This window comes from Humulus lupulus, chromosome 3, assembly GCF_963169125.1.
Source record: "Humulus lupulus chromosome 3, drHumLupu1.1, whole genome shotgun sequence".
Lineage (NCBI taxonomy): Eukaryota > Viridiplantae > Streptophyta > Magnoliopsida > Rosales > Cannabaceae > Humulus > Humulus lupulus.
This window is the reverse complement of record NC_084795.1, coordinates 240,444,293-240,467,382: the sequence shown is the minus strand read 5'-3', so window position 1 is coordinate 240,467,382 and position 23,090 is coordinate 240,444,293. Positions and strand designations below refer to the sequence as shown.

The following is a 23,090-nucleotide window of genomic DNA, read 5'->3' as shown; positions in this document are numbered from 1 at the left end:
GCCTTTCCTGTGTGGTATAGGATTTCGCAGTCATAATCCTTCACTAATTCTAACCACCTGTGCTACCTTATGTTGAGCTCCTTTTGAGTGAAGAAATACTTTAAGCTTTTGTGATCCGTATAAATCTCACACCGTTCTCCATAAAGATAATGGCACCAGATTTTCAATGCAAAGACCACCACTACCAACTCCATATTGTGCGTTGGATAGCGTTGCTCGTATTCTTCAGCTGCCTTGAGGCGTAGGCTATCACTTTTTCATTTTGCATCAGCACACAACCCAAACCTTGCTTTGACGCATCACAGTAGACTACAAACTTGTCATTGGGTGTCGGTACACAAAGTACTGGTGCTGAGCATAGTTTATCCTTAAGCAACTGGAGACTTTCGTCACACTTATCTGTCCAGTTGAACCTTTGCTGTTTCCGGGTCAGGTTCGTAAGTGGAGTGGCTATCTTAGAAAAGCCTTCTACAAACCTCTGATAATAACCTGCTAGCCCCAGAAAACTTCATACCTCTGACGCGTTCTTAGGTCTTAGCCAATCCTTCATAGCCTCTACCTTAGTTGGGTCTACTGCAACTCCATCCTTGGATACTATGTGGCTGAGGAACGCTACCTGTGAAAGCCAAAATTCACACTTCTTAAACTTGGCGTATAGTTGATGCTCTTTCAGTCGCAACATGGTCAATCTTAAATGGTCCTCGTGTTCGACTTCGTCCTTTGAGTACACCAAAATATCGTCGATGAACACTACGACGAATTTGTCCGAGTAATCCTTGAAGACCCTATCCATTAAATCCATAAATGCGGCTGGAGCATTGGTAAGACCAAAAGACATAACTAACAACTCGTAATGTCCATAACGAGTTCTAAAAGTTGTCTTGGGAATATCCTCTTCCCATACCTTAAGCTGGTGAAACCCGGACCGTAGATCAATCTTCGAAAATACGGTCGTTCCTCGCAGTTGATCAAACAAGTCGTCAATCCAGGGTAGCGGGTATTTATTCTTAATTGTTACCTGATTCAGCTCGCGGTAATCTATACACATCCGCATGCTTCCGTCCTTCTTCTTCATAAACAGAATCGGTGCTCCCCATGGCGAATGGCTCGATCTAATGAAACCCAAGTCCAAGAGTTCTTGTAGCTGCGTCTTTAAATCCTTGAGTTCGGTAGGTGCCATCCAGTATGGTGCCTTTGAGATAGGCTCAGTGCCCGGTACTAGTTCGATTGTGAAGTCAATTTCCTGAGTCAGCAGCAGCCCTGGTAAGTCGTCAGGAAATACCTCTGGAAATTCCTTTATGATGCGGATGTCTCCAACCTTTAGTGGTGTTTCCTTTACCACATCCGTGACGCTGGCTAAGAATGCGTGACATCCTTTTTCTATCAGCCTCTGAGCTTTGAGGGACGAAATAAGCGGCGTATCCATCCCTGAAACCTTTCCCATAAAGCATAGTCTCTGGCCGTCAGGAGTCTTGAACGTAACTTTCTTGCGTCTACAGTCGATGGTTGCGCCATGCATTGCTAGCCAATCCATGCCCAGTATCACGTTGAAGTCTTTAATCTCTAATTCTATCAGGTCTCCTTCTAGTTCTACGTCCTCAATTTTGATCGGTACGCCTTGTACTATCCGTGATGATAGGACTATTTCACCCGAAGGCAATTCTGTCACAAACCTACTTCTAAATCTTTCACAAGGTTTGTCTAATCTCTCTATCATTCCTAGCGAGATATACGAGTGAGTGGCTCCTGAATAAAATAATATTGAATATATATTATTGAGGATAGGAATCTGACTTGTGGCCACTTTATTACTAGCTTCAGCTTCTCCCTGGGTCAAGGAAAAGACTCTCGCAGGAACCATCTTGTTGTCCTTTTTCTCTTCTGGCTTGAGCTAAGGACATTATCTCTTCCGGTGACCTTCCTGACCACAATTGTAGCATCCCTTGGTGTTTGCATGACACTCACTGCGGGTATTCTACATAACCCTACCTACTACCTCCATTGTTCGTCCGTGCTCTTTTATCATTGTCGGATTGCTTATTATCAGGATGCCTTCTCTTCTGACCATTATTGTTGCTAGGCTGATGGTTGTTGTGGTGGTTGTTCCAACCATTCTGAGGTTGATTCTACTGCTTAGGCTCAGGCTTACTGGCCTCCTCCTTACTAGCATTTTCCTAAAACATCGGCATATGTAGTAGTTCCAGGTTTTTCTAGCTTAACCCCTAGCTCAATCTTTGGTCTGAGTCCTCTAACGAACTTGGTAACCCTCAAAAAGTCAGTTGGAACCAGCTCTGGTGCAAACTTGGCTAGTCGGTCGAACTTTCGAGCATAATCTGCTACCGTCAAGTTGCCCTGCTTCAGACTAGTGAACTCCTCGACCCTTGTAGCGATGACTGCCGAGTTGTAGTACTTCTTGTGGAACAGCTCCACAAATCTTGTTCATGTCATGGCGGCAACATCGTGAGTCTGCTGTACTAGGTCCCATCATATTCTAGCATCCTTCTTTAGCAGAGACGAAATGCAGGATATGCGATCCGCGTTGCCGAGATTCATGTGCGCTAGGATCGGATCTACATTTCTGAGCCATTCTTCCGCCTCGAAGGGGTTGGTTGTCCCTTCAAAGTTTGGAGTGTGTTTCTTATGAAACCACTCGTAGATTGGCTCCATGCACTGAGCTGGGTAGGGCGCATAGTTCGCCATTGGCCATCCCCCATAAGGACCTATTCGTTGGGGTGCCATTTGTTGAGGCTGCAGTTGAGGCTGAGTCTGAGGCTGCGGCTAGGCCTATTGTTGCTATTGCTGTAGCAATTCCTCCACTTGTTGTCGTAGCCTGACAATTTCTGCGGTATTGTCAACCGGCAGCGGCCATGCATTTTTGTTAGCAGCAGTATTGGTAGCACGTGTTCGACTTTTACGAACTAGAGGGGCTTCAATAGTCTCGTGAGCGATACTGGAGGCATTGACATTCATGCGGGCAGACCTTCTAAGTGACATCTTCAACAGAGTTCTAACAGTCGAGAAAAACATGTTAGAACTTACCCTAATAGGCTCTAAAATAAAACTTAGGCTAAGCAAACATAACTCATACCTACTAATTATGATTTCTTATGAAGAATTATATAAGCCTTCTTTATAATTAGGGTGTGTTTCTATATTTAGAAAAATAAGCCATCTTTATTATTTTCTAAGTGTGTGTCTAATCATCCTATATGACTTAATTCTCGGGCTCGAAACTCGTCGTTGTTCCAAAGTTAACCATATTGAGGGAGGGTTGGGATCAATAAAATCGTTCCCACTACTATGGCCCCCTAACTCTCAATATAGAACCTGGTCCATTGATTTGTATCCACCCTCACCGAACTTGCCCATTATTTATTAAATTTATTATTTATTATGATTGTAACAGAAAATCAAACTCATACATGTCATTCAAAAATAACAATAATATTCATTTGGAAAAAAGTTTTCACTAAGTACAATCATAAATGGAAAATAAATAAATAAATAAAGAACTAAAAAAATAAATAAACTAATCTAAAAATTAGGATTTTCTACATCTGACCCTTCATCTAACATATCATCATCTATTTCATCATAATCATCATTATCTTGAGCCTCAAAATTTCCTCGAGGAAGATTCGTAAAGATTCTATGTTTTTGCTCATTAGTGAACTGGAATTCCATCTTAGAGGTGAACCTAAGTATGAGAAAATAATATCTCATAGCTACTGGTAATTCATCTTCCTCATCTATAGTCTCCCATATTTATTCTAAAGTTGCAATTACAGAAGGATAATGTTTAAAAACCCTAATTACTAAAACATATTGCTCCATAGCTCTCATGATGATTTGCTTAGTAGTTTGGAGGTGAACTATCTCCTTCTGGAATGAGAGTAATCTCCGAGTGATTCTTTCTAACACTCCTACTGTATTCCTTGGCTCTCTAATTCTTTTTAAGGCCTTAATGGCACGGATATCCTCACAGGTCAAGACTCCATCCATTCTTAACTGAAAACATAAGGGCTAAAACGTTAGCTAATAACATAAACACTTACATTGGCGGTTAGATTCGGAGCTTGAGCGTGTGTATCAATGAGAACTTCATGCAAATGAACCATTTTCTCTGATACCAACTGTAATGACCCAACTATTTCTAAGAACTTGGACCATTAAAAACTACTAGACATAGCTACTATTATTTTGATACAAACATAGGAAATAACATAACTTTATTGAAAACCCAAAATAAATATTGTATCAATAACATAAAAGTATAAAATAAAATGTGATATGATATGGGATCCCATTGTTTATAAAACATAAAACATAAACTTTAATTCAATTGTTTAAATACTATTTGCGGAATTACAAAAGAAACATAATTCAACATACTAAATGACGTCATCCTCGATCGACACGCAGTCCATTCATTCCATTCATCCTCAACACATAAGCCAAGCTGCCAAGAATCCTTCTGCCTTCCATAATCATTTTCCTGTATCACACTAAAAATAAAGGAGTGAGTCTAATGCCCAGCAAGGAAAAATCTACTAACAACATATAACATAAATCATAAGCATAAGACTATATCATGAATGTAAACTATAAAAAAAACATATATCATATAGCACTACAATGGCCATAATATTTCTTGGGGCTTGTTAGCTAAGCAAGTCATATGCCCATAAATTTTTGGGGCTTGCTAGCTAAGCAAGTTATATGCCCATAAATTCTTGGGGCTTGCTAGTTAAACAAGTCATATGCCCAAGGAACACAAGACATATTATACATATACATATCATAACATCAACATATCATATAAGCACATAAAATCTATCCTATTTTCCTTACCAAAAGCTGGATATTTGGGAACAAAAATGAAATTAGAACACTCCTATAAACCAACAATAAAAATGGTGAGAATCTAAAGAAAAAGAGATGAGAAGAACACTAAACCATCCAAGAAGAAACTTACCAAGAAGAACCTTAAGTTTTAAGAACTTAAATACCTAATCAAGAATCATAAACAAGAGTTAGGTTTTGAATAAAAGAAAACTATAGAATCATGAAGAACTGAACTTAGGAATAAGAATACCTTGAATGATCTTATGGATTGATCTAAACCTCAATACTGAAATCACACTAAATCTCACTTCCCAAGTGTTTAGAAAAGCTTATAATAATAAAGCTTTTATCCCAAACCCAAGTGTATCTCTCTACAGTAACACTAGCACCTTGGAGGCTCTGATCAAATGCTTGAAGAATGAAGAAAATGGCTGAGTACTAGGTCCTATTTATAGAGTTCAAGGAGTGAAACTAACCCTTTTTAATTTGAATAAATAAATGATTATAAAATGAAAAAGATTTGAATTTTCGTTCAACTGACGCCCAGAACTTAGTCAAAATCATTCAAAGGCAGGTCTAAGTGGTTAAGGGTAATTTTCAAAATTAAAAAAAAAAACTTTTAAAAAAAACATCTTGGAGCCGATATATCGCCTCCCCTATATTCCCGAGCCCCGTTCGTTCGATCGTTCATCCAAAGTCGACCTGTTTTCCGTATCTTCCATAGGCGATATATCGGCCCCTATGATGCGATATATCGGCATACGTTGATATATCAAACACGTATTTTCACTTTTTCTGCATAATTTGAATTGGATAAACAACTTTGACTGAGTCATAATAAGATCCTAACAGCTGTTGGAAGGTTCTAGAGCTTCTAGATCTTTCTTTTATTAAAACTATTCATCAAAAATACTTAATTCCTTAATAATCATGATTATGACAAGTGTCATGCTCTTATTGGCTCTATCTAATCCTTAGGTTATAATAAATATATATCTACGACCAGCAATATTAATCAAACCTTATGTTATAATTAATATTCTTTGTTGACGCGGTTCTTCGGCAACTGATAATTATATGAATAAGGAGATGGATTAGTGCTAAATGATGAACCGTAATATATGAATGATCTCAAAGGAATATTATAACTCGAATACTTTTTTAGGTGGTTCGAAGGTTAAAATCCTTCTAGTCCACCAGTCACTATTATTGATATATCTCTGATATTCCTTACAGGGTGTTTCTTTACAAATTAGAGGCCAACCCTTTGCAACACCCAGGGTCTCCATATTTATAGGGAGAGGACACTTGGGTGTTGGCAAAGGAGGTCATCCCGTGACCTTCTTACCCATCATGTCACTTCTGTGACAGTCATGATTAATTCCTAAAACCTGACAATGAAGTGTGGTATAATCAATATGTAAGGGGGATAATGGGCAGCATGGCCCAAACCAGTCGTGGGGTGCCTGAACACGCACGTTTATGCTGCGTGTCCGAGAATTCAGGAATGGAGTAGACACGTGATGTCTGATATGCGCACGTTTACATTGCGTGGTTGACTTTATAAAGGGTCGGAGGTGTCAGCTCCAGATCGTACCCCGAGCTTGATGTAGTCTCAGCTCGTGGTGTCCACGCTGTTGACTCGATGCCTTTGAGTATTCTTACTAAACCATTGGCTACCTCAAGCTAAAGAAGTGGAGATTTGTAACAGCAGTTCCGGGTAGGTGGCTTCCACGTGGCTGATAGGATTATGCCCTTTTCTAGCTCGCTAATAACCCGTGGATATTTAGGGTGTACATTTTCCCCCCATGCCCCTGCTCGTGGCATATGACGTCACGTAACCACGGGGACGAGAACATCTTCAGCTCGACCAGGGGAGCTCGGGCAATTGTGGCGAATCGATGTCACTTGTCACACTTTTTTACGTAGGAGATCGAGTCCGTTGACAAAGTGGGCCAATAATACCCTTGCCTTAGTATCTTCAGGGCCAAGCTTTGCCCCCAGTGTGATCTCCGCAAAGACCCTCGTGCACTTCCTGCAAAATGGTCTTCGCCTCGCTTGGCAGAACACACCGTAGGAGAGGTAAAGAGTGTCCACGCCGGTATAATATCCCATCTATCACTATATACCTTGGAGCCTGGTAAAGTGCCCTCCTTGCGTCATTTCGCTCCTCGGGTAACTTTCATGCTGTGAGATACTTGAGGATGGGAGTCATCCAAGTCGGTCTGGCGTCAATCATCTCGACCTCTGCCCCAACCTCCTCTATACTTGTTCTTTCCAAGAACTCTACCGGCACCAGTCCCAAAGTCTCCGCCTCCCCAGAGGTAGCGAGCTTTTCTAGGGCGTCTGTGTTGGCATTCTGCTCCCGAGGTATCTGTTCGATTGAGCTGCGCTCAAATGCGGATAGCTCGTTCTTTACCTTGGCCAGGTAAGCAGCCATCTTAGTTCCCCGTGCTTGGTATTCCCCTAACACTTGGTTTACCATGAGCTGGGAATCGCTGTAACACTGGACGGAGCTGGCCTTCAGCTCCTGGGCCACCCTTAGCCCAGCCAGTAAAGCTTCGTATTCAGCCTCGTTGTTGGACGCTTTGAATCAAAATCGTAACTTCGAGTGGAATCGATGTCCTTCTGGGGATATCAATATGATTCCAGCCCCGGATCCGTTCTCATTAGACGAGCCATCTATGAAGACCTTCCATGAGGCCTGGGCTAAGGAGGCCTGGACTGACTCTTCTATAGGATCTTCTCGGGACCCTGTGCACTCTGCCACAAAATTAGCCAGGGCTTGGCTTTTTATTGCAGTTCATGGTATGTACAATATCTCAAATTGGCTGAGTTCGATAGCCCACTTCAACAGACGTCCCGGTGCTTCAGGTTTTTGCAAAACCTGCCTTAAAGGCTGATCGGTTATGACGTGTATTGAGTGGGACTGGAAATACGGCCTGAGCTTTCGGGAGGCCGTAATGAGGCAGAAAGCCATCTTTTCCATCAACGGATACCAGGATTCAGCTCTGAGAAGCCTCTTGCTGATGTAATAGACAGGCTTTTGAGATCGGTCTTCTTCTCGGACTAATACGGCGCTAGCTGCATCCTCCGTGACAGCTAGGTAAAGGAAAATAGGCTCTCCTGCCGTTGGTTTGGACAATACGGGCAGCTCGGCTAAATGTGCTTTCAGGTCGAGGAAGGCACGTTTGCATTCCTCGGTCCACTCAAATTTTTTATTTCCCCGGAGCAGGTTGTAGAATGGCAGACATTTATCGGTAGATATAGAAATAAACCGATTGAGGGCCGCCACCCTTCCTGTCAGACTTTGAGTGTCTTTTCGCGACCGGGGTGAGGGCATCTCGAGTAGCGACCTGATCTTATCAGGGTTTGCTTCTATTCCCCTGGTATTGACAATGACCCCCAGGAATTTTCCTGACGCGACCCCGAAAGTACATTTTTGGGGGTTCAACCTCATGCCGTATTCTCTCAATATCTTAAAGCATTCCTCCAGATCGGAGACATGGTTATCAGCAGTTTTCGACTTGACCAGCATGTCGTCAACATACACTTCCATATTCTTCTCGATCTGGTTGGTAAACATCCTATTTACCAACCTCTGGCATGTAGCTCTGGCGTTCTTCAGCCCGAAGGGCATGACCTTGTAACAATAAACGTTAGTTGGGGTCATGAAGCTAGTGTGTTCCCGGTCTGCTGGATTCATGGCGATCTAATTATAGCCCGAGTATGCATCCATAAAAGACATGAGCTCGTGCCCCGCCGTGGCATCTACCAATTGGTCGATCCTTGGCAAGGGGAAGCATTCTTTGGGGCAGGCTTTGTTCAGATCAGAGAAGTCGATGCAAGTCCGCCATTTCCCGTTGGGCTTCGAGACCAACACAGGATTGGCGACCTAGATCGGGAACTTTTCCTCGCGGATAAAGCCGCACTTTAAGAGCTGGGCTACTTCCTCCTCTAGGGCCTCAGCTCGGGTTGTTCCTAGGCGCCTTTGTTTCTGGGATTTTGCAGGCACGCTTTTATCCAAGTGGAGGGTGTGCATGATGACGCTCGGACTGATCCCTACCATGTCTCCATGAGACCAGGTGAACACATCTAGATTCTCTTGCAGAAACTTAATCAGCTCCGCCTTCCTCTCGCTACATAGATTTTTCCCGAGCTTTACCACCTTCGAGGGGTCTTGTGGGTCGATGTTTACCTCCTCGAGCTCTTCGATGGCCTGGAGCTCGAATCTATCCTCGCCTACTCTGGGGTCGATATCATTATTTAAGATGATATTCTCCCCTTTGGCGTTATGAGGTTTTTGAATCTCAGGACTAGGCACAAGTTCCTGAAATTCCTCATTCCCGCCCTGGATGGTCATCGTCTGTTGCCCGGGTTTTGATTTTCCCTTCATAGAAATGCTATAGCATTCCCTGGCAGCGAGCTGATCACCTCGGACCGTGCATATCCTTGAGGAAGAGGGGAATTTTAGTGCGAGGTGGCAGATGGAGGTTATGGCTTCAAACACTATCAATGTAGGTCGGCCCAAAATAGCATTGTACGTGGTGGGATAATCGATGACCACAAACTCGAGGAGTTTTGAGACAGTCCGGGGTCCCTCTCCCAAGGTGATCACCAGCTCGATTGTTCCTATTGCTGCCGACCCTTCCCCAGAGAATCCATATAGCATCATGGAGGTGGCTTTCAACTCGGTGAGAGATAAACCCATCTTGTCCAGCATAGACCGGAACAACAGGTTTACCAAGCTCCCATTATCGACCAGTATCCTTCTAACTCTCTAGTTAGCGAGCTGGGCGGCTACGACCAGAGGGTCATTATGAGGGAACTGGACGTGACTGGCATCTTCCTCAGTGAATATGATTGGTTGTCTCTCCAATCATTGCTATATGGGTAGATGCTGCTCAGAGACGAACTCCACTCCATTATGAGCCTTAAGTTCATTGACATATCTCTTCTGGGCACCTCTGCTCGTGCCAGCCAGATGAGGGCCTCCGGAGATCGTGGAGATCTCTCCTCCTATAATAGGAGGAGGGATGTCCTGATCTACCCGAGACCCGGGCTGACTTATCGGAGCTTCCAGAGCTGGTTGGCCAGCGGGAACTCTATTCCGCGCATACTGAGCCAAGGGTCCATCTCTGATGAGAGTCTTGATCTCATCCTTCAGGTGCCTACAATCATCAGTGTTGTGGCCAATGTCGTTGTGGAACCGACAAAACTTGGAGGGGTCTCGCTTACCTTTTTGGCGCTTCAACGGTTCCGGCTTCTTCCAGGGGAGGTGAGCAGAGTTTGCTAGGAAAATGTTCTCCCTAGTGTGTGTGAGCTCGGTATAAGTCGCGTAGACTGGCTTAAACTTTTCCAAGGACTTGTTCTTCTTCGGGCCGTGCTGGCCGCCCTCACTGCTTCCTTTTCTCTTGCCTCCACCAAACTGGTTATTCTGTGTAACGGTTTGTGTCGCTGTCACGACATCCGTTCCCACTCCAGTGGGCTGTTCAGGGGCCTGGCTGGTTCTCGCGACCAATGCTCGCGCCTCCTCCAGGTTTATCCATCCCTGGGTCCTATTCAGGAATTCATTCACGGTGTTGACACCTTTTCTCTATATCTCTTCCCAGAGTCCGCCTCCAACAAGGATCCCAGTCGTCAAGGCCATAAGCTTGGAACTATCATCTGCGTCCCTGGCTCGAGCCGCAACGTTTGCAAATCTGCTCAGGTAAGCTTTCAAAGGTTCCTCGGGCTGTTGTCTTATGTTCGGCAGGGTGTCGGCTTTGACGCAGGCAGCCTGAGAAGCTCGAAATGCCCTCTTGAAGTCGGCAGAAAAGGTTTTCCATGAGCTGATGGACTGCTTTTTACTCTGCTTGAACCATTGCCTGGCCGACCTAGTCAAGGTGGAAGGAAATATTAAACATCTCAGCTCGGGACCGATGTTGTGGGCCATCATTAGGGTGTTGAACATACCCAGATGATCTGACGGGTCCCCGTCCCCATTGAACTTGGACAAGTGAGGCATACGGAAACCAGGTGGATACGCCGTAGCTGCTATGCTGGGGCAAAGAGCTCAAGTTCGTCCCCCGAGTCGTACTCATCTTTTTCTTTTTCCGATAAGAGCTTCCTCATCAGCTCCTCCATCTGAGCCAGTCGCTCTAGGGTTTGGTCCTTGCTTCCTTGGTTGTTCTGGGGCTGTTCAACAGCTCCAGTTCCATTGTACGCGTTAGGCGGGTTATAGTCCCTCCTATCTTGAGATAGGTTATGTGGGACATTCCCATTGTCACGTACTTCAGATAGGCCCTCCCCTTGGCGAGCATGACTGCCGTTTCCAGCTGGGTCTCCTCTCTGAGAGTTGAGACGATCTCGGAGGTCGCCCCTCGGGGTGGGCTGAGAGCTTTGAGCCGAGCTCAAACGATGGCGCAGATCTTCTCTAGACCTGCCACTTTGATTACTCCCGGTCCGGTAACTTCCATTCAAGAAGCTCGGGGCCCGCCGTTGAGGGTGAGGATTCGGGATTTCCCTGGGCGCCGGCTGCGATGGGAAGGTCCGATGGAAGGAGGATTTCTCCTGCTGCTCCCATGAGCCAGAATGTCTCGGACTGGGCGGGGAGGAGATGGGTATCTTATTGGTGACAGAGGATGCCTGACTGGTGACGCGATCCTAGTCCCGTCAGGGCGGATTAAGCTAGGTCTCGGTCGCTCCGCTCTACCATCCCCCGCGTCCTACGCTCGGCGGTCTGAGCGTGGTGCAGGACGGCTGGCCAGGGCAGGCTGTCGTCGCAAGCTCTTCCCGGATCTTCTTCGCGAGCTGCCATGAGCCCTCCTGGGTGCACTCGAGGGTGGAACTGAACTGGGAGTTGAGGTCCGGACCGATCGGCTGAACTACTGATCGGCCCTAGGGAGTTCCTCAAATATAGTTTCTTGGTTGTGCGACGTGGAAGTAGAATTCGATGTCAAGGTTCTGGCCGACCGATCAGGCCTGGACCGGTTACCCCGGCGGGACTTATGAGTACCACCTTGCCTCTTTCCGACGTTAGCATCGGTTGTAAGAGGGGGTAATCGGGCCAAAACCTCTTCGATATGCTTGTTTGCTTTCGCCAGCTGACTCCTCAACTGTGCATTCTCCATTTCTACCGCCGTGTAGAAATCCAGGTTCGGATTGGGCGGCCGGGGAGCTGAACTTCCAATGTAGTCTTGGCCCATTGGATGCTTCCCTGGTCACTGCTGAACCTCAGGGTTTTGCTCGTCGGATATGGTGGCATGGTGGGCCTTCTGCCCATCACGTTGATCTGCCTCGTTACCATGTCTCGAGCGAGTAACTACCATGGTCGGGTTTTTGCGATAGCACCAATCTAACAACTCTCAATGAAAGCACCAAACTGTTGACGCGGTTCTTCGACAACAGATAATTATATGAATAAGGAGATGGATTAGTGCTAAATGATGAACCGTAATATATGAATGATCTCAAAGGAAGATTATAACTCGAATACTTTTTAAGGTGGTTCGAAGGTTAAAATCCTTCTAGTCCACCAGTCACTATTATTGATATATCTCTGATATTCCTTACAGGGTGTTTCTTTACAAATTAGAGGCCAACCCTTTGCAACACCCAGGGTCTCCATATTTATAGGGAGAGGACACCTGGGTGTTGGCAAAGGAGGTCATCCCATGACCTTGTTACCCATCATGTCACTTCTGTGACATTCATGATTAATTCCTAAAACCTGACAATGAAGTGTGGTCTAATCAATAAGTAAGGGGGATAATGGGCCGCATGGCCCAAACCAGTCGTGGGGTGCCTGAACACGCACGTTTATGCTGTGTGTCCGAGAATTCAGGAATGGAGTAGACACGTGATGTCTGATATGCGCACGTTTACATTGCGTGGTTGACTTTATAAAGGGTCGGAGGTGTCAGCTCCAGAACGTACCCCGAGCTTGATGTAGTCTCAGCTCGTGGTGTCCACGCTGTTGACTCGGTGCCTTTGAGTATTCTTACTAAACCATTGGCTACCTCGAGCTAAAGAAGTGGAGATTTGTAACAGCAGTTCCGGGTAGGTGGCTTCCACGTGGCTGATAGGATTATGCCCTTTTCTAACTCGCTAATAACCCGTGGATATTTAAGGCGTACATTCTGTGGATGCCAAAAATCCACCAAATAAAAACTCTTTAGTCCCTGGTTGGAACATAGGGATAAAGGTCACTTATTCATGCTATTGGGCTCGAGCCTGTCGGCCTTGTTGAATACAGGAGATCATCTCATGAGAAACAACACATTATGAGCCACAAGGTTTGGCCCTGCTAAGCTAAGGGGCCACAATGAATACTGCAAGAGGATAGGTGCACAAGGCCCTCACATAGTGAGGTCCGACGTGCCCACGCAAGGCTGACATGCTCATGGGTCAAGATGCACTCATACACGTGAACTCTGCCAAAGACGCCCGGGACATACACCTATGGATGCTCAATATTCCACGCTTATAAAAGACCCAAAGAACGCACTTAGACCCCCATACGCCTACACTCTCATTGGGTCCTCGGGCCATCAGGCACACACACCTCCTAGCGAGGCCATCAGGCACACGCCTCCTAGCGAGGCCATTAGGCACACGCTCCTAGCGAGGCCATCAGGCACACGCTCCTAGCGAGGCCATCAGGCACACGCCCCTAGCGAGGCCATCAGGCACACGCCCCCAGTGAGGCCATCAGGCACACGCCCCCAGCGAGGCCATCAGGCACGCACGCCTCCTAGCGAGGCCATCAGGCACACGCCCCCAGTGAGGCCATCAGGCATACGCCCCCAGCGAGGCCATCAGGCACGCACGCCTCCTAGCGAGGCCATCAGGCACACGCCTCCTAGCGAGGCCATCAGGCACACGCCCCCAGCGAGGCCATCAGGCACGCACGCCTCCTAGCGAGGCCATCAGGCACACGCCCCCAGCGAGGCCATTAGGCACGCACGCCTCCTAGCGAGGCCATCAGGCATGCACGCCTCCTAGCGAGGCCATCAGGCACACGCCCCCAGCGAGGCCATCAGGCACGCACGCCTCCTAGCGAGGCCATCAGGCACACGCCCTCAGCGAGGCCATCAAGCATGCACGCCTCCTAGCGAGGCCATCAGGCACACGCCCCCAGCGAGCCCATCAGGCATGCACGCCTCCTAGCGAGGCCATCAGGCACACGCCCCCAGCGAGGCCATCAAGGACATGCCCCCAGCGAGGCCCGTGGGCCACCATGTTCTCGGGAGGCCGTTGCACCATCGTGTCACTAGTCTGGATCCATGCCGCAAGGAGACAAGTATAGCTAGGCCCTCGCCACTAGGAGCCTTGCAAGGCACGGCCAGTGCATGGGTCATTACCGCCTCGCATCTATGCCTTGCAAATGAGGGTCACATGGCATTGATCTCATGAGGTACGGAGTCCACTGTTGTCCTCACCAGCCACTCCTCTGACACCCGTACCAGGCAGGTAGTGGAGGCATGACCAGGTACAGAAGGTGAGGTGCTCCCATGATCTCTGACCTTGTACCAGAGCTGGCACCACTACCCCTGGAACCACTCTCCTGTTAGTGTACTTGTGTACCATCTGGTCCCCTGGACCACCATGTACCCAGGGCCATTAGAGCCTACTATAAAATGAACCCCACTTCCACAGAGAAGGGGGTTGGAAAATTCATTGTATGCAGAGGCTATTAAGCAATATACATTTTTCACTCCATTTTTCATCTGTGTTTATCCTTTCATAAGTTAATTCTAAGTTCTCATCTAAACATCGCCGCATTTACCTTTGAGTTTTCCGACCTAATTTCGTTGACGAGATTTCATCGTCAACACATTCTTAAACTATATGTTAAACTTATAAAATCCATAATTGTTGCTATGAGTGTCCAACTAAGTCCCGGCTTGAACCAAAAACCACAAAATTCAACATTCTACAAACTAATACTAACTACTATTACTGTCTTGCTAGCTAAGTAAATATTCTGAGACACTACATAATAACATGTTACTAATTGGCATGCCTAGCAGTAATAACCCTACTCATGCATGCAAGCAGGTACAAACAAATGTTTGTGAAGTCCTGAGCTCTGAGTAGATGACTAATAAGTCTCTCACTCTGAGGTAGATGACTAATAAGTCTCTCTGAAGTAGATGACTAATAAGTCATTCTTTAAATAGACAACTGATAAGTCTATCTAGATTAGATGACTAATAAGTCTATCTCGGTCAAATGACTGATAAGTCTGTCTCGGTCAAATGACTGATAAGTCTATGTCTGAGGTCCCATACCCTCCTAGCCATGTGACATGCAGGTCACCTTAGCCTTTTTGGCTCTGGATCTAAATTACTAGCCTTTAGACTAGACAAGCGCTTTTAGTTTTCATCGAACTTAAGGTCGGTCAAGCATTTCATGCTTCTGATGATAATGCTTATGTCGATTAGATCTAATCTTTTCGGCTTGCGTTAAACACGCTAATATAGTTCTTGACTCATAAGCCAATACCATACGACCAGTGCTCAGTACTACTGTCGATCTTGACTGATAAGTCATAGCTTCACCATCAATACTGACACCATTTTCATTCTCTGACTAATAAGTCAGTACTTCCTCACTGAGGTAATGCAAACAGACATATATCATATGTCAAATTTTCATATATAAGGCATTTAGCATGCTTAATCAATAATCAGAAGCATAATTATAATCATGCACAAATACAGAGACTCAAGCTCTGATCAATCTCATATTCAACATTCATGGTGATGAGTCTAGTTTTTATGATGTCTTGGTGATGTTTTTAGTAGTCTTTTATTTTGTTTTTCCTTGTTTTAGTGCGGGTTTACGCTTTGTTTGGTTGTTTTTGTGAATATCAGGAAGAATTGAGCATGTGGAAGGAAATGCCAAAGAAAGGGAAGAAATAATCGAGTTTTTCATCATATTTTGATCAAGAATGGTTCTCAATACCATTTGGAAGTGTTGGTGAAATTTTGGGATGAAAACTTGAAGAATTGAAGAATTCCTTAAGAGCCACGGCATGATCAATGTAGGGCCGCGGCTAGGGGGAGAAACAGAAGCATGGTTTTTGAGGACATCTTCGGGCCGCGGCATGGCTAGGTAGAGCCGCGGCATGGATGGGCATTCTGCCCAGAAGACAATGATGCGGGCCGCGGCATGGTTTCAGAGAGCCGCGGCATTGAAAGGATAGTCTGCCCAGAAATTTTGACACGGGCCGCGGCATAGTGTATGTAGAGCCGCGGCCCGCCTGTCTAAAATCTAAAAATCCTAGGTTTTAAAGGACGAAAAAGAAGAGAGAAGGGGAACAGACGAAGGGAGGAGTTCTGGTGTTGAAGGCTCAAGCTTAGAGTATTTTTACATGTCTTTCTTCTTGATGTTATCTTTAAATTCTGTTGTGATTAGCACTATGACTATGAACTAATTTTCTGTTTAGGATGTTCAATTGAATCACTTGAATTTCTATTATGACCTAATGCAATTTTAATTTCCTCTTCTTCAATCTTCTTCAATTCCTTATAACCTGTTCTTATAGATTGATTATTGATTGGCCATCTTTAGTCATATATATATGTTTTTTAAGTCAAAATCTGAGAAGTGAGATTTAATTATGCTGTGGTTATATTGGACATAATTCTAATTTAGAACGAAAGTATCTGAATTAATTGTGTAGCTGTTATTAAGTTGTGGAATTTAATGCTACCTTTGTGGTTCAATTTACCATAGAAATATAGGAAATTGTCACCTAGGTTGAGTTTATAATTCATAGTATGATTATAGACTGTTGTTTCAACTTGTTAATTGAATTAGGTAAAAATAAGAAGAATTCATACTTGGCATTAGGGAATAATAGGAAGGATAGTTGATGAGATTGAATATCCTAATTGTTTCTCAGTGATTGAGTTAAGAGTTTTTACTATTAGTTATTATGCTATTTAATTGTCGATTATTATTTCTGCACTTTATCGGTTCTTTTGCTGTATTTTACAAAAATCAAGAAGTTTTAATTCATCAAATAGAACAAGAGATTAATTGACTGGTAATTGATAATTCAGTCCTTGAGGACGATACTTGGTTTTACCATTTTATTACAAGTTCGCGACTGTGTGCACTTGCATAGCAAAATTATCGCAACAAGTTTTTGGCGCCGTTGCCGGGGACTGAAAATTATCAATATCAGTCTAATTAATTTTTATTCTAATTTGATTTTAATTTCTCTCGTTTCTAATCTGTTTAGTTGCTTAATTTGTCTATCTCAGGTGAATTTTGGTATATGCGTGGCAGAAAAGGAAAAGCCACACTTGTTCCTCTGAATCCCGAGATCGAAAAGTCTTGCAATCAAATCAGAAAGAATAAGAGAGAGACCCAGAATTCTGTGAAGATGGCACAGAATGATGGGGATGGCAGGAATGGTCTAAATCCAGGAGTTGTCCAAGGGGTTCAGGCTCAGACCAACGCTGAGAGGAGTCTGAGAGATTATGTGCTACCCACTCTGACGGGAGTAGAAAATAGTATATGCCCACCAACTGTAGAGGCCAACAACTTCGAAATAAAGCCTGCTATTTTACAAATGGTGCAGTCCTCTGTGCAATTCAATGGGTTGCCCTCTGAAGATCCTCACACCCATTTGTCCAACTTTCTGGAGTTGTGTGGAACCTTCAAATATAATGGGGTGAGTGATGACGCAATCAAGCTTAGGCTCTTCCCATTTTCTCTAAGGGACAGAGCTAAAAGTTGGCTGAATTCTTTGCAGCCAAACTCCATTGTCACTTGGCAAGATCTAGCTCAGAAGTTTTTGTCCAAATTCTTCCCTCCGTCCAAAGCTGCTAAATTAAGGGGAGAGATAAATAACTTTTGCCAGAATGACGGAGAGTCATTATATGAGGCGTGGGAACGGTTTAAGGAACTCCTTAGAAGATGTCCTCATCATGGCATTGAACAGTGGATGCTAGTACAGAACTTCTACAATGGTTTATGTCCGACAACCAGAACCATTATAGATGCTGCAGCGGGTGGCACTTTTATGAGCAAGAGCGCAACTGGCGCTTATGAGCTGCTGGAGGACATGGCTACAAACAACCATCAGTGGTCTGAGGAAAGATCATCAGGAGTCAGAAAGGTAGCTGGGGTGCATGAGCTAGATGCAATCACTGCCTTAACAGCGCAAGTAGCCTCTTTGACCAAGCAGTTGCAACAGAGTAGTGTGTCTGCTAATGCGGTTCAGATGGCAGTGAGATGTGAAATGTGTGGTGGTGCTCATTCTGTCGATCAGTGCCCTATCTGTATGAATAACACACCCATGGATCATGCTCAAGTTCAGGCGGTGGGAAATTTTCAGAGGCCACTCAATAATCCATTCTCCAACAACTACAATCCTGGGTGGCGAAATCATCCCAATTTTTCGTGGAAGAATAATCAAGGCCAACAACCTCAGTTTCAGGGTCAATTTCAGAATAACATGCCTCAGCCACCTATGAATCAAGCTTCGTCATCAATGCAGCCTAGGCCTCAACAATCAATGCCTCAACCTGAGAGACCTAATGAACTGCAAGCTGCCCTGTTGACTCTTACTAACACTCAGACTCAATTTATGACTGAGACAAGATCCTCCATTCGAAACCTTGAGACACAGGTTGGGCAGTTGGCAAATAAGCTCAATAACAGACCCCAGGGAAACTTGCCAAGTAATACTGAAGTCAACCCCAAGGAGCAAGTTCAAGCAATCACTTTGCGGAGTGGGAAGCAAACAGAGCAGCCTAGACCTCCACAGGAAGTGGTTCAGAAAAAAGAGATGGGTGCACAGTCTGATTCAGAAAGGGTTACTGAAGACCATCAGAAGTCAGAACAGAGTCCCCCAGTTGTCATTGAGCAGCCAGTTAGAGTTCCATACCCTCAGAGGCTTAGAAAGACTACCCTTGATAAACAGTTTTCTAAGTTTCTTGAGGTGTTTAAAAAGCTGCACATAAACATTCCTTTTGCGGAGGCCTTGGAGCAGATGCCCAGTTATGTTAAGTTTATGAAGGAGATTCTGTCAAAGAAAAGGAGAATGGAGGACTATGAGACTGTAGCACTCACTGAAGAGTGCAGCGCTATTTTACAAAGGAAGTTACCCCAAAAGCTGAGAGATCCGGGGAGTTTCACCATACCTTGCACCATTGGTAAGTTTGAATGTAAGCACGCCTTATGTGATCTGGGGGCAAGTATCAATTTGATGCCCTTATCTGTGTTTAAAAGACTTGGTTTGGGGGAGGCAAAACCAACAACTGTCACTTTACAGCTCGCAGACCGATCGTTAACACATCCACGAGGTATTATTGAGGATGTTCTTGTGAAAGTGGATAAGTTCATATTTCCCGCTGACTTTATTGTTCTGGACATGGAGGAGGACACAGATGTTCCTATTATTCTTGGTAGACCATTTTTAGCCACAGGCCAAGCTCTTATTGATGTTCAAAAAGGAGAGCTTAAGCTGAGAGTTCAAGGAGATGAGGTGGTCTTTAATGTCTTCAAGTCTATGAAGTATCCGGTGGCTAGTGACAGTTGCTTTAGTGTGGATATGATAGAAAAGGCAGTCTCCAAGAGAAGGATGAGCAGTGATGCCTTAGAGGCAGTATTATTGGGTGATGAGGGCGATGATGATGAGGACGCTGAGATCAGAGAATGTGTAAACTAGATCAACTCTTTCTTACCATATTGGAAAAAGTTCCAAGAATTAGCGGATGCGACTGATAAACCGCTAACCTCCATTCAGCAGCCACCACCGTTGGACTTAAAGGTCCTCCCAGATCACCTGCAATATGCTTATTTGGGAGAGAATGAAACTTTACCGGTCATTGTGTCAGCTGACCTGTCAAAGGTAGAATTGGAGAAACTGTTGAGGGTTCTAAGGGAGCATAAATTGGCCATTGGGTGGACATTGGCAGATATTAGAGGAATAAGCCCAACGACAGTGATGCATAAAATTTTATTGGAGGAGAATAGCAAGCCATCCATAGAGGCCCAGAGAAGACTCAATCCAGCCATGAAGGATGTAGTATTGGATCAGATTCTTAAATGGTTGGATGTTGGGGTGATCTACCCAATTTCTGATAGTGCATGGGTGAGCCCTGTGCAAGTGGTACCTAAGAAGGGTGGAATGACTGTGGTGAAAAATGAGAACAATGAACTCATTCCAACAAGGACTGTAACGGGGTGGCGGATTTGTATAGACTACCGCAAGCTCAATAAGGCAACAAGGAAGGATCATTTTCCTTTGCCTTTTCTTGATCAGATGCTTGACAGATTGGCAGGCCACAGCTACTACTGTTTCTTGGATGGGTATTCTGGGTATCATCAGATCGCTATTGCACCAGAGGATCAAGAGAAAACAACCTTCACATGTCCTTATGGCACATTTGCTTTCAGGAGAATGCCGTTTGGACTATGCAATGCCCCTGCAACATTTCAACGGTGCATGATGGCCATATTTTCAGACATGGTAGACCGGTGTATTGAGATTTTCATGGATGACTTCTCTGTTTTTGGCTCATCATTCGACCTCTGTTTGGGTAATTTAAAGAACGTGCTGCGTCGTTGTGAGATGGCTAATCTGGTGTTGAATTGGGAGAAATGCCATTTTATGGTGAAAGAGGGGATTGTCCTTGGCCATAAAATTTCAAGTGAGGGAATTGAGGTAGATAGAGCGAAAATTTCTACCATTGAAAGGCTGCCTCCACCAGTTTCAGTCAAAGGAGTTAGAAGTTTTCTTGGTCACGCTGGGTTCTATCGAAGATTCATCAAAGATTTCTCGAAGGTGTCTAAGCCTCTCTCGAATCTGCTTATGAATGGAGTTGTCTTTGATTTTAATGACGAATGTTTGAGGGCGTTCAATTTCTTGAAAGAAAAGCTTATTTCTGCTCCAATTGTGATAGCTCCGAGATGGGAATTGCCTTTTGAGTTGATGTGTGATGCCAGTGATTACGCAGTGGGGGCAGTTCTGGGACAGCGGATTGATAAGGTATTCAGGTCTATTTACTATGCTAGTCGGACTCTAAATGATGCTCAGCTTAATTATGCCACTACAGAAAAAGAGTTGCTAGCTATTGTGTTTGCTTGCGATAAATTCAGACCATATCTGATTGGTAACAAGGTGATTGTCTACACTGATCACTCTGCCATTAAATACTTGATGTCAAAGAAAGATGCCAAGCCCCGCTTGATTAGATGGATTCTGTTGCTTCAAGAATTTGACATGGAGATTCGTGACAAGAAGGGCAGCGAGAATGTGGTAGCTGATCATCTCTCTAGACTTGAGGTGGAGGAGACTGAAAATAAGAAAGCAGTGCAAATCAATGATCATTTTCCTGATGAGCAGTTGTTTGGGGTAAGTGAGACTTTAGCTGTCCCGTGGTTTGCAGACATAGTGAACTTTTTGGTTGCAAAAATTGTGCCTTCTGAAATGTCAAAGCAGCAATTAAAGAAATTCTTTTCTGAGGTGAAACACTACTATTGGGAGGAACCTATTCTCTATAGGCACTGTGTTGATCAGATTATCAGAAGGTGCGTTCCTGAAGAAGAGACGCAGTCCATTCTTAATCACTGTCATACTCAACAATGCGGAGGGCATTTTGGTGCATCAAGAACGGCGGCTAAGGTATTACAAAGTGGTTTCTATTGGCCTTCATTATTCAAGGATGCAAATGTGTTTGTCAAGGCCTGTGATAGATGTCAGAGAACTGGAAATATCTCGAGGAGAAACGAAATGCCTCTACAAGGGATTCTTGAGGTGGAAATGTTTGACGTATGGGGCATCGATTTCATGGGGCCTTTTCCACCGTCTTACAACAATGAATATATTCTCTTGGCAGTGGACTATGTATCCAAATGGGTGGAGGCTACAGCAACTAGAGCCAATGACGGTAAAATTGTGCTTAATTTTCTGCATAAACATATTTTTACTAGATTTGGCACTCCCCGAGCTCTGATTAGTGATGAAGGGAAACACTTTGTGAATAAGCAACTGGATGCACTGCTGGCTCGTTATGGAGTTTATCACCGAAAAGCTTTGCCTTATCATCCTCAATCAAATGGGGAAGCTGAAGTTTCGAACAGAGAAATCAAGAGCATCCTTGAGAAGACCGTTGACAGTTCGAGGAAGAATTGGTCGAAAAAGTTAGATGATGCGATTTGGGCATACAGAACTGCATTCAAAACACCAATAGGCATGTCTCCTTATAGGTTGGTGTTTGGTAAAGCATGTCATCTACCAGTCGAATTGGAGCATAGGGCATTTTGGGCTATGAAAAAGTTAAATTATGATTGGAGTGCCACTAGTGAAAGAAGACTGTTGCAACTGAATGAACTTGACGAGTTCAGAAATGAGGCTTATGAGAATGCCAAGATTTATAAAGAAAGAACAAAGGCTTGGCATGACAAGAACTTAATCAGAAGGGAGTTCCAACCAGGGCAGCAGGTACTTCTGTTCAATTCAAGACTTCGACTGTTTCCTGGCAAATTGAAGTCAAGATGGTCCGGACCATTCACTGTAGTTCAAGTTTTTCCTTATGGTTCTGTAGAAGTTCGGGGCAACTCAGGTGATTCATTTAAAGTCAATGGTCAGAGATTGAAACCCTACTTGGGTGGTAGTTTTGATCAAGCGAAGTCTATCCTCCTTCTGAAGCCTCTCTGAAGAGGGTTCCGCGTCCGGCTAAATGACGTTAACGACAGCGCTTGTAGGAGGCACCCTATATTTTACTTGTTATTTTTTTACTTTTGTATTTGTAAACAATGGATATTTGGTTTATTTTTGTACTTTTAGAATCGTGAAAAACGTGAAAAATGAAAAAAAATTTAAAAAATCAAAAAAATCAAAAAAATTAAAAATTCCTTAAGGGCCGCGGCATTGCCCTATGATGCCGCGGCATTGGGGGGTTCCAGAGGCTCACGGATTTGGCATAAATGAGGAGGGCCGCGGCATAGATGAGGAGAGCCGCGGCATTGATCCCAAGTTTTCCCAGAATCACAAGGCGGGCCGCGGCATATGTCTGAGAGGGCCGCGGCATTCCAGTGTGGAAATTTGATGCGGGCCGCGGCATAGTCAAGGTAATGCCGCGGCCCTAGTCCAAAAATTGGGATAAAAAGCCCTAAATCAGCCATTATCCCATTCATTCACTCTCACAATCTTACTCACACTCAAAACTTCTTTTCTCTCTAATTTTGTTTGAGACTTCCATCAGTCAAGGAGACCACAAGAAGGATTTTTGTGCCAT

At 44.6% G+C, this 23,090-nt stretch overlaps 1 non-coding gene across 1 annotated transcript; it reads right to left on the bottom strand.

Moving 5' to 3' along the window:
* Window positions 1-17,671: 17,671 nt before the first annotated feature.
* On the bottom strand, window positions 17,672-17,778 carry LOC133827899 (small nucleolar RNA R71). The gene has a single exon (XR_009890548.1). It is a non-coding gene; the product is annotated as a small nucleolar RNA R71 (small nucleolar RNA).
* Between the last annotated feature and the right edge of the window lie 5,312 nt (window positions 17,779-23,090).